Source organism: Dipteris shenzhenensis, chromosome 10, assembly GCF_047967505.1.
Source record: "Dipteris shenzhenensis isolate YYH24624 ecotype China chromosome 10, Dip_SZ_1.0, whole genome shotgun sequence".
Lineage (NCBI taxonomy): Eukaryota > Viridiplantae > Streptophyta > Polypodiopsida > Gleicheniales > Dipteridaceae > Dipteris > Dipteris shenzhenensis.
The window spans coordinates 49,767,502-49,784,714 of NC_141605.1; the positions used below are offsets into that span (position 1 = coordinate 49,767,502).

Below are 17,213 nucleotides of genomic sequence, written 5' to 3' on the forward strand. Positions count from 1 at the left end.
CCATTTCTCTCTCTCATCTACCTCAAGGTAAGACCCACCCCAAATGAAGCTCCCAAATACCTTACCACCACTCCATGTAGGATCCACTTAATCGATTCATTTTCGAGACATTTTCTAGCCCACAAAACCTTTCCTCCACTATATGTATGTATGTAATATGTCTTCTACAAATTGCATAGTGACCCAAAATCATCACAAAATAAATTGATAGCTTGCTCCAGATCCTTGACCTTCCCCTCATCAACTACCAACATGGTTCAAGATCATCTACAAATGCCAAAGAGTCATAACACTAATTGCTTCCCTAAGGGGAGTGTCACCCCTTCTATGATTTCTTCCTCCACCTTCCTCTTAAAGAATCCTTTTAAGGGAATAGTCACTAGAGTAAACAAGAAAGGAGCCAAGGAGTAGCCTTGTTTCATGAACCTCGTTAGAACGTACTCCCATATATAGTGTTTAACTAACAATCCTTGCTTTTAGGGGAATAGTCACTAGGGTAAAACAAAAAGGAAAAAAGGCTACATTGTATCTTTGACCTCCTTAAAACATACTTCCATACCATACCACCATTATTAAGTGCAACATATCCAAAGTACTAGAGAGTGAGGCCCTAAACCATCATGAAGAATCCCTTACCAAAACCCAAATGATCCACAAACCTAAGGATAAAATCCAATATAATTTTGATAATAAAACGTACCCACATCAAATCCAAAGAAACTAAAATTTGGTTCAAGGCACAATCATAGTCCAAGGCTAATGAAACGTCCCAAGTGTGCAAAGTCATGGCTTTGATCATTATGTTTTACGATCTAAACATATGGTAACTGGCATCCAATCTCTTGCCTTTATTTTATTATATTGCTTAAAATCATCTGCACTAGACTTGTATTTACCGCCTTGGATAATTCACACTTTTATGAAGCCATTTTGATTCTATTAACTTTTCAAATCTTTACAGCAACATGGTTGTCTTCCCTCATTTCATATGGATAGACATGAAATGTATTCTTCTTCAGCTTCAGATTGCAATTTGATACTTGCATATGCCACGAATGCATTCAATGCAGTTCCACTCACGATCTCCCTTTGGACAAACCACTGGCTCCCATAGAGACCTCAGGCTACAAAACCTTCTCTTCCTTGCAACACATGATGAGGATCCAGGTGGCCTATAGACTGCGCATTCATCGGGGAGACATAGGCATCGATCCCCATGGAGCAATACTCCAACACGACCAGATCTTAAGTCATTCATAGCTTGTCAGGCCAGGTCAAATTCTATGTGTGTTTTGCAACAACAAACATTCATGTCTTTGAGTTTCCTGATGTACTAGGGATTACAATGCTCAAAGCTCCTCTATCCAATTGAAATGTTCGGATTCTGATCCATAAACTTGAGATACAACTTCGTCTAGTGACCCAACATGCGGGAACAACAGAACAATGAGCCCTCTTTTAAATGGAACAATAGTACAGTGAGCCCCCCTTTTGCACTATTAAAACAAGACAAAACACAATCTAATTAAAGTATATAATGAAGCAAAACAATTCTCAACCACCATCCTGGTTTAGGGAAGTCACAATTTTAACTATCAGGTTGGTTTGGGATAGTCACAATTTCAATCACCAGGCTGGTTTAGGATAGTCAACCACCAAGCTGGTTTAGGACACATTTAGGACAGTCATAATTTCAACCACTAGAATGGTTTAGGACACTGTCACAATTTCAATCACTGGGTTGGTTTAGCCTGATGGTCTCAACTTCACATATTAGGCAATAACAAGTATATTGCTTTCCATTTCTGAATTTCACAATTAAAAAATAACATTTCACAATTAGAAAATAACAATAACTACTATTTGTCTTGGACCAACACCGGGCTAGTTTAGGACAATCACATTAAGTCCAAGCCATCCCAGTCTAGAAATAGTGGTATATGACCCGAATAGCAAGAAATTAAATTTAACGAATTTAAGTACTAAGAAATGCAATAATTTCAACCACCGGGCTGGTCGACAACTAATGTCTGTTCAACCACGTTGGTTCAGGATAATCACATATTCTTGGTGATTGAGCTGAAGTAGCCACTGTTGCATGATGTTCCAACAACCATCGGGCTGGTTTAGCAAAATAACAATATATTGCTATTCTATTGCAAAATATATTGCTGTTAATTTTTGCTCAACCATGCAATCATGCTGGACAACAACTAATGTATGTTCAACAACTTTGGTTCAGGACAATTACATAACTAGCGATTGAACCAGCCTACAGTTGCATGATGTTCCAACCACGGAGCTAGTTTAGGATAATCACATTTAGTCCAAGCTTGGTTTAAGAAATGAAACAAGTAAACTATCCCAAAGCTTAATCACAAACAACCACTGGGTTGGTTTAGGCACCATTGACCTGCGTTGTATCAAGCATGTGTATGATGTGCTCCTCAAACATCTCACATTTCGTCTGCTTTTTACAGACGTCCTTTTATTTGGAGAAACTCTCGTATTTTTGTGCCAAAACATTGTCACTGTAGCAATGACTTTTGGGGACTTAGGCTGTCTCTCCTTTTCTTGTATTCTGTTGAAGCCCACAAACTTCTTGGATCGGGATGATTGTGCATTTCTTATGCTCTACGTTCAACTGTTGGAGCCACGTTTGTCCTTTTGATTGACAACATCTTTGACATTATGCGTCCAAGTTGTTTCTCCTTTGTTTCAGGGGACAGATGTCCTTTTATTTGGAGAAACTCTCGTATTTTTGTGCCAAAACATTGTCATTGTAGCAATGACTTTTGGGGACTTAGGCTGTCTCTCCTTTTCTTGTATTCTGTTGAAGCCCACAAACTTCTCGGATCGGGATGATTGTGCATTTCTTATGCTCTACGTTCAACTGTTGAGCCACGTTTGTCCTTTTGATTGACAACATCTTTGACATTATGCGTCCAAGTTGTTTCTCCTTTGTTTCAGGGGACACCAACATAGCTAATGTCACCGTCTTTGTAGCTAGTTGGCCTAAGCTGTACACCCCTTTCACTTTCTGTAGACCATTTCTTAGGTTAGAGAGCATTGCCTCTTGGACATGTATCTCTTGAGGTGTTGGTAGGGTTGTTACTCTACGAACTTTAGGGTGCAAGCTAAAGCTTGTGAAGAATCGAGACTAGTAATCACCTGAATGGCCTGATGTTGCTGCCTCAAATGCTCCCACCAATCGTGACACCACAAGTCGTGTTCTTCACTTTGATGGCAATGATCAAATGCATGCATCTGCAATCTTCCTACCTGCTGCTCTGCAAGGAGTCTTCTTCTTCTTGTTGTTTCTCCCTTTGCAGATGTTGCAAAAGTGTCTTTCGTTGTCGTTTCGAAATCGTGCCATCGCTTTTCTCGACCCACAATCTATTCCTTGTGCCTTGACCAAGCTTTTCAGCTTTCCTATCTCGTAGCCTCTATCTTCTTCTCTTGCAAGCCATGGCAAGCTACATGTTGCCATTGACGCCATGGCCATGATCAGTCTAGAATAGACCCAGAGAAGCTAGCTGGTGAGGCAAGCAAAGAATAGAAGAAAACTTATTCAAAAGAAGACAATGCCAAACCAAAGTCTACGCAAGGTCATGTCGAAGTCCGTGCGGGTTACAGGGCGTTTGCAGGGTGGGGGTAGGTTGCAAGTACTTAATCTTCCAAGATTTAATAGGCGGGAGGTGTGAAAATTTAAAATTCGCACGAGTAGCAAAATTTTTAATTGTTGGTTTTCCCCCCTTCGACAATACACATCAGCAGAATTGGATATCCCAAACAAGTGAAATGTGGCCTAAAATGCTTCAAAACACAAATAGGCCAAAGGAAACACCATCGGGTTTGATGCTGTATATTATGAAATGCAATTACCTTTGGCATGCTTATGAGCCATATAGCAAGCAAGTGCATGGAAAAAGAAACAATTCAAAATTGTAAATAGTGTTGGATTTATTGAAAGATCTTTGCACATGCACAAATTGCACATTTTCAACTTCTTTGTTTTTAGGTGGAATCTAGATACCAATACCAGCAACTATCAATGTTTTACGACCATCATGCAGTAGTCCCACTAGTTTGGATTCCAAATTTTCAATCTGTTTTGGTTTTCAACAAATAAAAAAAAAAGTTATGGAGTGTGCCCTCAAATGGGTGTGGATCACTTTAGCACAACATTGGAGGCCCGTTAATCCATGCCTAATGTTCTCATTTAGGTGTGTCCTTGGGTTGAGGAGAAGCTCACATAGTGTACTTTTGAATGATTACTTGGTTGCACGTATGTACATAACAAAATTTTGATGTTTTTGAATAAATTGCTATATCCTATAGTCTTCAGGATGTATGCTTCACATGGAACATAGTACTTGTAATGCTTTAATGGTCTGGTTCCAAATCCTTACTCCATACTTTTTTGGTCTCATGTTCAAGTTTGGAATGTGTCATATGACAACTTGAAGACAAAGTTTTCTGAATTTCGTTGAGCAATGCATTAGTTATGGGTCATGCAAGATACCTATATACAGAAAATTCCTTGAACCTCACCAAAAAAGGCTACACCCAAGCAAACAATGACCCAATACCTAAGAATAAATTAAATAAAAAATTTACATTTTTATTGGATAGGCTTTGTTAGAGACCTTATTGGCCTTGAACTCAAGAGGCTTCTCTAGTAACAATATATTTTCCCTAGGAAGGATCCTTAATGTCATCAATAAGACTTTACCTTGTATCTCCTTTATGAAAAGAAAGGTTCCAATATGAATGTGCAATGAATGCAAACTTTTCCACCCAACATATGACTAATGGACACAACAATATGTGTCCTGCTGGATCTCTATGACACAAAAAATTATTCCTAAACTGCACATTTACAAAGGCAAAAGCCAAATTTGTCAATGATCATGCTATGGATGGACAAATGATTTGGTAAAGAAATATTAAACTAGACCTTAATCAATATTCAAAAAATGCACATATTGAACTGAAAATTTGTTTAAATTATCCTGAGTGGAAAGGATTTGGTCCAATATGAATATTCAAAAAATACCAAACATTTTCAACCAAGATATGATCACCAATAGAATTAGTACATGTGGTCAAAACATTAGATCTTTATGGCATAGAATCTTGTTTCTAAAATGCACATTTACAAACAAGATAAGATTTGTCAATGATCATGATATGGATGAATAAAATATTTTGCAAAGATTTTTCAAACTAGAGAGTAGTCAATAGAAGCCATGCGACTGGGCTACGAGAGAGTCAATATTTGAAAAATGCATATATTGAATTTGAAACCTTTTTAAACTAACCTAAGTAGAATGGACATTGGTTGGGACATTGGTCCAATATGAATGTCAAAAAAAGCCAAAAATTTCCACCCAGGATGTGACTAATAGAAATCAATGTGTTGTTGAAATATTGGATCTTGATGTCACAAAACCTTGTTAATGATCATAATATGGGTAAATAAATCATTTGCAAAGAACTTGCAAGCTAGATAGTTAAAAAGGCACACGATGAATAAAAAATTTGCTTAAATTAAAGCTAAGTGGAAAGATCTTTTATTGAGTGTATAGATTTGATAATAAATTAATACCTAGATACCTGTAGTTCAATAATAATATATATGACGATCATGAATAAGTATGTAGAGACAAGGCACTATGGATAGCTAGGGTGTTGTCTCTCATGCATTAGCTTGAAGGAAGAGATGCACTTTTGTATAGTGGCAAAATTTCAATGAAGGAAGCTTTAGAAGGGGACATGGGAATGAGTAAAATTTGTAAAGTGAATCATTGAAAAGAAAAGCCTACCAAAGAGTGGGCCCAAGGATTCAGCTTTCTCTTTAAAACAAAAAAGTTGGATAAGGAAAAGTTCATCCTACCAAGCCTTGATTTGCATGGTAGATTATGTGGGTGTAGAATGACAAGGACATGCACAAAATCTTGTTGCTAGCATGTTGTTCCTTTACTAAAGTAGATAGTTTTTCAAGCACTTTCTTCTAGGCTAGTTATGGTTTAAGAACTTGAGAATCATATGTGCCATATTTTCAAAGTTCGATAAGGAAAGGTTCATCCTTTCAAGCCTTGATTTGCATGGTAAATTATGTGGGTGTAGAATGACAAGGACATGCACAAAGTCTTACTTTTGGCACATTGTTCATTTGTTAACGTATGAAGTAGAATTTACCATTACATATAGTTTTTCAAGTAGTTTTTCTAGGCTAGTTATGGTTTAAGAACTTGAGAATCAAATGGGCCATATCTTCTTGTAGATTTTACTGGTAAGCCACCCTTTTTGTGTGTAGCATGAGTTGGTAGTGGTTAGATGTGTAGACCTATGAGAGACTTATATGGGCCAATACATTTTGTTATTATTTCAGATTATATTGGCGTACATGATATCTCTATTTAAATTTCAATCCAAAGACATGGAATTACAAGTCACCCTTGTATGCATGGTAGTAGGGAAAGGGTGGGTAAGTAGACTTATATGCTATTACATGGCATTTCTTGGCTTATCTAGAAATGATTTTCATGTCTTGCCCAAAGCTAGTGCACTCAAGCATTCAGGGCCACAAACTCGCTCACATTCCATAATCTTCCAATAGGCCCCATTGCCCATGCACTAACTTTAACTCCCTTTACAAGAGAGCAAAGCCAACCATCGGGGATTATCGTACCTAAAATGCACATCTTTGCATCTAGGACCTTCTTCATAAGCAAGAAGCCACCAATGGACTTTGGAACCTAGGCGTTGGCCTTGTGGAGTGCTACATCCACAAGTAGGAGACAAATAGTAACATAAATGATGGATTGGCAATAATGTTAGATGATTGTCTTTACTATGCCAACGTTTATATTGTAGGTACAATGGGGATACCCAATTGCATCCACCAAGCTAAAGCCCTAATGCAATGGGTTGTCATCTCCCAATCCAATTGTTGTACGGAGCTAGAAAGGGTTATGCATTTTGTTGTGAGAATGATATATGATAGGAAAATCTCCTCTCTCTCTCTCTCTCTCTCTCTCTCCACACACACACACACACACTTACTTGTGTACTGATGCCCTCTGTCCAACTTTCCCACGTCGTCTTACCCATAAGGGTGCTTTTATAGCAACTCAATCGATGAACTAGAGCTATAAATCAGGTGATAAATCATACTATGCATGTTTAGTGTGACTCCATTCCACACTTCCACACTTACTCAAGGTGAGTGAATAATATTCCCATCAACCATTTTTCTCTAGTGAGGAGGCCTCCATGCCATTGAAAGTCCATGAATCTAGAAGAGGTGAAATCAAAATACAAGGACGAAGCCGCCATGAGAAGCTGTGAATACCATGGGCGTCTTCCTACACCTCAACAACCACAACCCAAAGCTCACACCCATCACTAACCGTCTCTAGTTCACTATCACTCACCTACTCCCAATGCATCACCCAACTCATCACTTTGGCTCTTTTTTTGATACATACTTAACAACCTCTTGGTTGAATCATGCATCCCTCTCCATTATCCCAACTTTCTTGCCTGCCTCCTTCTCCCTTCGCTCTTCCTAGCATGGAGAAAGATTTGCAATGGACCGGCTGTAGCGTCTTCGTCTACCGCTGGCTCCTCAGATTTATTCGGACCATCGGGTACAGTAGAATCACTCGCGGGCAGCGACGCCCCATCAGAATGACCATCTTGACAACTGCCTCCAAGAAAAAGGCGTGGAAGCTCAAGTCTATTCGTGTTCGGTCCTTTTCCATGAAATGCATTCCGCGGAGTCGGATGGAGGATGGAAGCCTGCTTTGATACAACCGAAGTGATGCACTGCTTGTTCTGTGTATTTTGTACATAGCTTCTCGAAAGCCTTCCTTGTATGTGGAGCTTGTGATCAGGGTCTCTGTATATATCAAATTAGAGGACTGATATGTTCCGTAAGGTACTTTCTTAGGCTGGGAAGAACAACTGGCAAAATGACCTGCAGGAACATGTGCGGCGCCCTGCTTCTGGACGACTCCGTGCCTTCAGGGATGTGGGTGTCTCTCATATGGTCGAAGGACTGATCATTCCGTTCGTGCAGGCAACGATTCCAGAGTGTCGCAAAATGTACGTAGGCCAAATAACTAACTTCATTGACGCGTGAGAAATTATGGAAGTATTTATCCATCTAAGATACCGGTGAGCTTTGTATTTCCCAAAAAGATGGAAGGAAGCTTAACTTCCTCTTCCTCTTCTTCTTGTTCTTCTCACCACAGTCACACAGATAAGGAAAGCGAGATCGTAGCCCAAGATAAGCTTCGCTTGGTCATCTTCCCTGTGAGGATTCAACGCCCTCAGCCGCTCAAGTGGGCGACCATCTGAGCTGTGAGCTGCTGTAGAGATAACTTCAACAATTCCGTCGCACTGCATCCAACCTCTGCATCCACCCTCTAACTTCAAAACAGTGCTCAGCTTCAGTTATATGATTCTTCTCTAGCATCTTCTACCTAGAATCGTAAATTTGTTTTTTGGCATGCTAATAAGGCAAACCCATTGCATTTTTTTTAGATCTCCTATTATGGGAATTGTACAAGGGCCTTAAATGAATGTTATGATAGAAGCACAAGGGCCTTAAATGAATGCTATGATAGAAGCACAAGGGCCTTAAATGAATGCTATGATAGAAGCACAACCCTAGAGGTGCTTTAAAGGTTGTCATAATCTAAGGGTGAGGTTGTCACATCTCTTTTGGCAAGTTCAGTGAAATTTTCAAAGCACTATGGGAGATCGCTTCTTATCATAATCTAAGGGTGAGGTTGTCACATCTCCTTTCGCATGTTTAGTGAAATTTTCAAAGCACTATGGGAGATCCTTTCTTGTCTCTTAAACTCATGCCATCCATAAATACTAACATTGGAGTGGGCTCTATTAACTCTCATTAAATATATGATAATGATAAATATTTCATGTAATTTATATATGTGATGCAATGTGTGCCTAACCTTGAGCAAGAGCAAGTCCTCAGATTACAACATTAGAGATGCTTTCCTAGCTAGTAGCCACCAAGGCAACGTACTATCACGTGTCATAGGACTTCCCCTACCAACACTCATTGAAAGAGAGAAACAACGAACTTCTTAGGCTTGAAGCTCCTCCCTCCGTCCTTATTCCCATCTCAACATAACAAAAAGCACCCATAGAAGAAAAAGTCATGCTCCTACCCCCCTCTTGATTGCCATCTCAATATGACAAAAAGCACTCATAGAAGAAAAAGTCATATCCCTCCCCCATCCCTCTCCTTACAATGGATAAATCAACTTCAAGTTGGTTTCCCAACCTATCATGTATTCTTATGACGTGCTCTATTGTTTAATTCTTTTGAATTGATCCTAAATTGATTATCTCCCTTCCCCCCTTTTATTTACACCATTAAAATTAGATCATGATGTTAAATCGAACCATGAATGTACACCAAAAATATTTAGTGAATTTTATTGGTGAAGTTTTCATTGATGAATCTTTCGAAACAATTAAAAAACCATCATAAAATAGAATAATGTTAATCAGGATGCCAAAGAGAACTCAAGTAATTTAATGGTTTAGATTGCATTCTATTGTTTAATATGCTAAATGTGGAAACTTTTTCAAGTATACATATCGATACACAAGATTATCTTTATAAGCCCTCGATCCCATCTCTTCCAAATGCTCTTCCACAACCTCCCATGCCTCTTGCCCACCTTTCAAAGCTCCAAGCTCCTATAAGGAGGTTGCAATTGGTCCCAAACCTAAAGTGTTTCCTCTAATCCTTGTTCTATATTTGATGTGTTTAATTTATTTTGCAATAATGGTTTCCCCAGTAGGTTGGTATGCTTTTCCTCTATTCATGGCCATCATTGGCTTGGATTGTCTAGAGAAAGTTGAGAATGGGCCTGGCATTAGAGTAAAGTGCAAGCCCATTGCCTACTGCATATTAAGAAAGCAAAAGGTATTAATGATGCCTTATCAAGTGTGGACTCAGGATAAGTCCATTGACATTAAGAAACTTAGTAAAGAAGTTTTGGTTTTGTGAAAACTAGACAAGGTGTGCCAATGAGTGATATCCTTTGAAGAGTTTCAACATTCTCATAACTCTCAAGAAGTTTTGCATTCAGAATTTCTTGATGCACAAGGAGATTTGGAATTTTGGCATTGGAAAAGAAGACAACCAAGCTCCCCACTAGTGATGTAATGAAAGCATGGAATAAAAGGACCAGGCAAACCAATCCATTAGCTCTCATTCACTATCAACAACATTATGATTGGTCACATTTATGATGCTGAGACTCCCAAGGATGCTTGGGAATTTTTGGTGAACCTTTGACCAAAGGAGTTCTACTTGAAGAAGCAATTAAATGAAGAAAGGCTCTCTTTGCATCAACAACTACGTCTTCATGATTCAAATCTTGACTAACAGGAAAGATCAGAGTCAGGTTGAGGATGACGACCTCGTCTTTATTTCCTTGCAGCGTGCAAGGACTGGGTAAGAAGTACAAGACCTTCTAGTACATGATACCTTCCCCTCATGCAAGGATCTCATCGCTCTTCTTATTAGTGAGGAGATGAGACTTGGGCGTAGTTCCTCATCCCACATTCGACAAGAACATGCATGCATTGTAGGTAAGGGGAGAGGTATCTAGAGGCTGCAACTCATAGAGAGGTCATGGTGGAGGTCTATTTGAGAAACAACGTAGATTCTAGTGTGGCTAAGTTTAGTATGGACAAGGCTAGCTAGGCCATTGGAAGGGAGATTAGTAGCAGCATGGGAAATATGAGGGTCAGCATCATGCTAAAGGTAAGAGGAGCTTTTAGGTGTAAAGAAGAAAGAAAGAAATATCCGTTAATGATTGCAGAAGACCTTAAAGGTCTATGAGACAAAGTACAAACACCAAAAGTGAGTACCTCTGGATAGCTAGAGAGTCGAGAGAGTGCACAAGGCTAGCTGCTCCTAAATTGCTATAGGTCATAGCTACATTCTAATACTAGATCATAACCTGTGGCATTTGTAACATTAGTTTAAGAGTGAGTGTCTTTGGGCGTGGATTTGTACTCTCTAATCAATGCTTGCCCATCTCGATAAATTGCCCATTTACCTGCCTTGCATGATTCCTTTACTTTGGTGAGTTCATAGTTTGTTTGTTCGAGTTGAGGGAGTGAGCTCCTCAGATATCCAAATCCTCGTACCCTTTATCTTATGTGTTTGTAAGAGGATCTTAACTCTTGCTATCTTTCCTCTCAATTAGACCTATGCTTGTCTTCCATTTTCGTTGATATTGCATTTATCGTTTTCATCCGATTTGACTTGTGGTAAAAACTCTCGAAAGACTATTTTAGTAATTTTGAGACGATTCCAAGTTCCAATGTTATAGAAAATTCACTATTACTTTCATGCCATGCTCGAGCTCGAGTTCGTGCATGGCCTATAATTTTCACGTGTTCCATGCTCAAACTTAAGCTTGAGCATTGGCGTATAATGTTCAATAAAGAGGACAAAGAGAGAGGGAGAGAGATGATCAAATTCATCCTAAAATCAAGGAATTGCCCAAAAATTACTAAAATAGTCTGGGTACTTCCTTCTTAACTCTAAAGTAGACATGTGCTTGTGTGCCATTTTGACTGATATTGCATGTATCATTTTTGTCCCATTCAACTTCTCAAACTTCCTTCTTAAGACATAATATTATGTCATCAATATGTTTCTCCTCATCGTCACAAAGGCAACCATATTTCCATCCACTGATGCTCAAGGTCGTCTTATTTTGGGCTCCTTTTGGGCTCTAGTTTCTTGTTCTTTTTCCATTAAAGCACAAAGACAAGGGTCATGTCTCTCTCTCTCTCTCTCTCTCTCTCTCTCTCTCTCTCTCTCTCTTTCCCCCCTCCTCTCTCTCTCTCTCTCTCTCGCTCTCTTTCTCTCTGTTTCACCCCCTCTCTCTCTCTCTTTCCCTCCCCCTCCCTCTTCTCTCTCTCTCTCTCTCTCCCTCTCTCTCCCTCTCTCCCTCTCTCTCTCTCTCTCTTTCCCCCCCTCTCTCTCTCTTTCCCTCCCCCTCCCTCTTCTCTCTCTCTCTCTCTCTCTCTCTCTCTCTCTCTCTCTCTCTCTCTCTCTCCCCTCTCTCTCTTTCCCTCCCCCTCCCTCTTCTCTCTCTTTCTCTCTTCCCCCCCCCCTCTCTCTCTCTCTCTCTCTCTCTCTCTCTCTCTCTCTCTCTCTCTCTCTCTTTCCCTCCCCCTCCCTCTTCTCTCTCTCTCTCTCTCTCTCTCTCTCTCTCTCTCTCTCTCTCTCTCTCTCTCTCTCTCTCTTTCTCTTTCCCTCCCCCCCTCTCTCTCTCTACCCCCTCTCTCTTCTCTCTCTCTACCCCCCCCTCGCCGGTCGCTCCTCACCCTAAACTACCTTAATAAGCTAACCTATAAGCAAGGGCTTAAGCCCTTGCTATTGCTGCTTAGGGCAGCGGTGCCGGTAGCGCCAAGGCGGCGCTCGTGTAGCAGTGCTCGCCCCGTGCCTCGCGTCCCTGGCGTGCCTCGCCGTCGCCTGCCTCCACCTCCTCCGCCACGCTCGCCTCCTTCCCCCTCCCCTCCCGCGCCTTCTCCCATCTGCTTCGCCTCCTCCCTCCTCCTCCCTACACCTCCTCCCCCCTCCCCTCACCAACCCCCCTCCCCTCCTCTCCACTCCATACTCCCCTCCCCCCTGTTCGCGAAAATGCCCCCCCCCTCACATACTACTACGCCGCCGCGCGACCCCCTCCCCCCAAAAAAATTTTCTTTAAACAAAAAACTAACCTAACCCTATATCCCTATATCTAACCCTGGTTAGGTTTACCATGGTTAGGTTAGTTTAAATTAGGTTAGGTTAGTTTAACTTAGTTAGGTTTAACCTAGGTTAGTTACTAATAGCTAGGTTAGCTTAACTAACCTTCAATTAGTGACTCACTGTAGTTAGTGAAAGTAGTTAGGTTAGTTAAACTAACTACCCAGTTATAATAACTGAGGAGGTTATATACTAGTTAGACTAATTGGAATTAACTTGGTTCAAACCCCTCAGTATTCACACTAACCTTAAGACCAAGACCCCCCCCCAAAAGGCCAATTTTACCCCTACTTCAACACTTCGTATCGCGCCCGTTTGAGACCCAAACTGGACCCCGTTTGAACCAAAATTTCACAGACGGAAACACCACGCTACGGGGAATTTTTCTAGCCCATTGCACACCATTTTGGCATCCCTAGCACTCGCTCATTCGCACCCCCGTGCGGGCCTCATTTCGCACTAATTCGCTCGTATCTTTATGCCGTGACCTCTGATTGACGATCGGTTTGCACCGGCACATTTCCCTACACACATAGGACAATCTTAGGCACATTATTACCACGATGATACCCACAACACTAAAGCAACTCTTACCCTCCAAACAAAACAACATCAACACCCACACTTGTGGCAGAGACACCCTTTGCAAATCTTGCCCAATCTGCATGCAGCTATGTTTCGGCCAACACCTCCAACTCCAACGCTCGCTAAATATGTATACAACTCCATTGCAACCACTGCCCTTGACAATCGTCTATCTCGAATCCCCCCCTGAAATTCAAGAAATCCCTTTAACTCCTCCACGCCACAACATGGTTGGACGTCGTCGCGAGACAAGGGATATCGACCTCGATGTAGAGGCTGACAATTTCTTTAATCAAAGAAATAATAACACTCAAGGCAGGTGTGCCTTGGGAAAATTGGAACTTCCCAAATATAATGGTAGGGGAGATCCAGCTCGATTCCTCTAGCATTTTGATGCCGCATCCCGAGCAGGTGGAGATCAATCCCATGAAACCAAGGTGGCTTGGTTTCCCATGGCCTTAACTGATGAAGCGTTTGAATGGTACCTAGACCTTCTAGTGGAAGAGTGAGCCACATGGGACCTACTTCAAACATAATTTAAAAGATGCTTTCAAATGGAGAGGCTACAAGATGATCTCGCTCTCCAACTAAGCAAGATCAAACAAGGCCATCGAGAAGATGTACGCACGTACCTGGGTAAGATGAAAAGATTAATCACCAAATGTGACCCACGCCTCGATGCAAAGTACCTCACGGCCTGGTTCATTACAGGCCTAAGAAAGAAAATCTGAAAGGATTTGAAAAAGATTAGCATCGATGAAACATTCAGTGCTGCTCATGTGGTAGCCATTGACATCGAGGATGGCATGATCGACTCTGACACTAGCAGTGATGATGGCAGATCTAGTGCACGAGATAAGCACTTGAAAAAGGGAAAATCCAAGTCCACTACCGAAACATCAAATGAAGATCGCCTAGAGGCCATGACCATGAAGCTGAAAGAAGACATGATGTAGGCCATGGGACAGAAACTTCATTTGTCTCAGCTGCCAACTCAGACATATCCACGACGAGAGGAATAATGAACCTGAAGAAGGTACCCAAACCAATGATGACTCAGATTTTCCTTGGGACCTTGAAATAGAGGATGAGAATGTTGAAATTGAAGATCAAATCTTTGATAATGACTTAGCCATTCTGCATGCCCTAATGGCAGTCGAGCTCCCAAAAGTTGAATAACAGCAACAAAAGATCCCACAAGAAAGCTGGAGGAAATCGCAGAAAAGCCAAGGCCGAACACTTCAATGAATTCGAACGAGTCCAAACAAGGATCGTCAAATTATACCTTGCAAAGCTAGCTCCCTCAAAATCAGAACCACCGCCTCTTGAATGGTCCCCTGAGGGACTGGAAGGAGTCGAGTGGGATAATGAACCTGAAGAAGGTACCCGTACCACTGATAACTCACATTTTCCTTGGGACCTTGAAATTGAGGCTGAGAATGTTGAAATTGAAGATCAAGTCTATGACAAAATGACTTAGCCATTCTACATGCCCTAATGGTAGTCGAGCTTCCAAAAATTGAACCTCCAAAGTTGAATAACAACAGAAGATCTCGCAAGAAAGCTGGAGGGAATCACACAACAAATGAACCCTTACTTGGAAACACCTTACCAATGGGGAAAAGCTACCCCATAGTTGCCAATGTAAGAAGTTTTGGAAATATAAGCCACACGTGCGGATGAAGCTTTCAAGAGAATTCAGAAAAAGAAAGTAAAAAAGAGCCTAACAAATTGGTAAATGCAACTATGCCACCTAGTACACGTGGCACATGTCAAGCTAGTTCAACACCATCAGAGGCCGATCTTCGAGAAGTGCCAGAATACTTCAAGAATTACACAAGTGGCAGTGCGCCAATAGCAATGCCAAGACCACTAAGAGAATCTAAAGTTTAAGAAACTGATAGCATTGGAGAAACTCCAATCTATGAGGGACTGGCAAAAACACACACAATAAACCTCACCCTTGAAGGGGAGGAAGAAAATTGGGAAACAGCTTCGACAAGAAGATGAAACCAAACTCAAAGCACTCCTAATGGAATACTGTGACTGCCTAGCATGGTCATACAAAGAGATGAAAGGAATTTCAATAGAAGTGGCAGTACACACGATACCTATAAGGGAAGGTGCTCACCCTAAGGTATGTGGACCTTATCGCACAAATCCTAAGTATGGCACCATGGTTTATGAAGAGCTAGAAAAACTCCTAGATGCTGGATTCATCTATGAGATAGAGCACATTGATTGGGTTTCACCCATCGTCATTGTGCCTAAACGCAACAAGAAGCTCATAATATGCGTAAACTTAAAAAATGTGAATGCCACCACAATTAGGGATGAGTATCCCCTACCCTTAATAGAAACAGTGTTGGAAAAGGTGGCAGGTTCAGAAATATATAGCTTCTTGGATGGCTTCAGTGGCCATAACCAAGTGCAAATTGATCCTAAAGACCAATCAAAAACAGTATTTGCTACAGAATGGAGTATTTTTGCATATATAGTCATGCCATTTGGCCTTTGTAATGCCCCAGCCACATTCTAGCGAGTCATGTTCATAGCTTTCAAGTCATTTTTGAATAAGTTTTTACAAGTGTTCTTGGATGATTTGTGCATCCATTCAAACAAAAAAGACCACTTCAAATGTCTTGAAGTAGTACTAATCAAATGTAGGGAGTACGGCATCTCCCTAAATCCAACAAAATGCCAGTTCATGGTCACCCACGAAGTTGTTTTGGGACACATTGTTTCTCAACATGGGATTGCAACTGACATGGACAAAATCAAAATCATCATGGAATTGCCTCCTCCTACAAATTCCAAAGGTGTATAGGTCTTTATGGAACATGCCAACTATTATAGAAGATTTATATTGTGGTATGCCATGATAGCTAGACCACTTTAGAAATTATTAGTGGAATTCTTATGGATAGAAGAGTGCGACCAAGCCTTTGAGCTTTTAAAGTGGCACCTAATCATAGCACCCATCCTTATATCTCCCAATTGGAATATTGATTTTCATGTTCATACTGATGGATCCAAGTATGCAATTGGGAGTGTGCTTTGTCAACCTGGTGAACATAAGAAAGACTACCCATTCTACTTTGCCAGTTGACAACTCAATGATGTAGAGGTCAACTATACCCCCATAGAAAGAGAAGCCCTAGCAATGGTGTATAGTGTAAAGAAATTTCGACACTATCTCCTGGCAAATGATTTTTTCTTCTACACCGACCATCAAGCATTGCTTTATCTTGTGAATCATCCATGTACAATAGGAAGAATAACCAGATGGCTCCTCTTGCTTCAAGAATTCAACTTCAAAATAGTGGTCCGCAAAGGTGCCCAACACTAGATTGCTGATCACATGTCTCGTGTCAAGTCGAGAGAAGAAGCCACTGGATTAGAAGACGACTTACCAGTTGCCACACTATTTCAAATAGATGCTGTTCTAGAGTGGTGTGGAGATATAATTGGGTACTTAATGACAGGAAGACCACCCCCTGAAAAGAAAGCAGTAGATGCCAGAAAACTAATTCTAAAGGCTGCACCCTATCAACTCATTGCAGGACAACTGTACAAGATGGGCAAGGACCAGGTATTAAGAAGATGTGTAATGCCTCATGAGATCATGCCAATCCTGAGTGAAGTCCATGAAGGCATTGCAGGAGGACACTTCCAAGTGGAAAACACAGCAAGAAAAGTTCTCCTCATAGGCTACTGGGGGCCAACACTATGGGCAGATGCCTATGAATATGTAAAAGGCTGTGATGTATGCCAATGGACTACTAAACCACAACACGAAGAC

At 40.9% G+C, this 17,213-nt stretch overlaps 1 long non-coding RNA gene across 1 annotated transcript; it reads left to right on the forward strand.

Moving 5' to 3' along the window:
• The first annotated feature begins 7,541 nt into the window (after positions 1-7,541).
• Positions 7,542-8,606, forward strand: LOC147897936 (uncharacterized). Its single transcript, XR_015541715.1, has 3 exons — positions 7,542-7,658; positions 7,961-8,115; positions 8,265-8,606. It is a non-coding gene; the product is annotated as an uncharacterized LOC147897936 (long non-coding RNA).
• Positions 8,607-17,213: the final 8,607 nt, after the last annotated feature.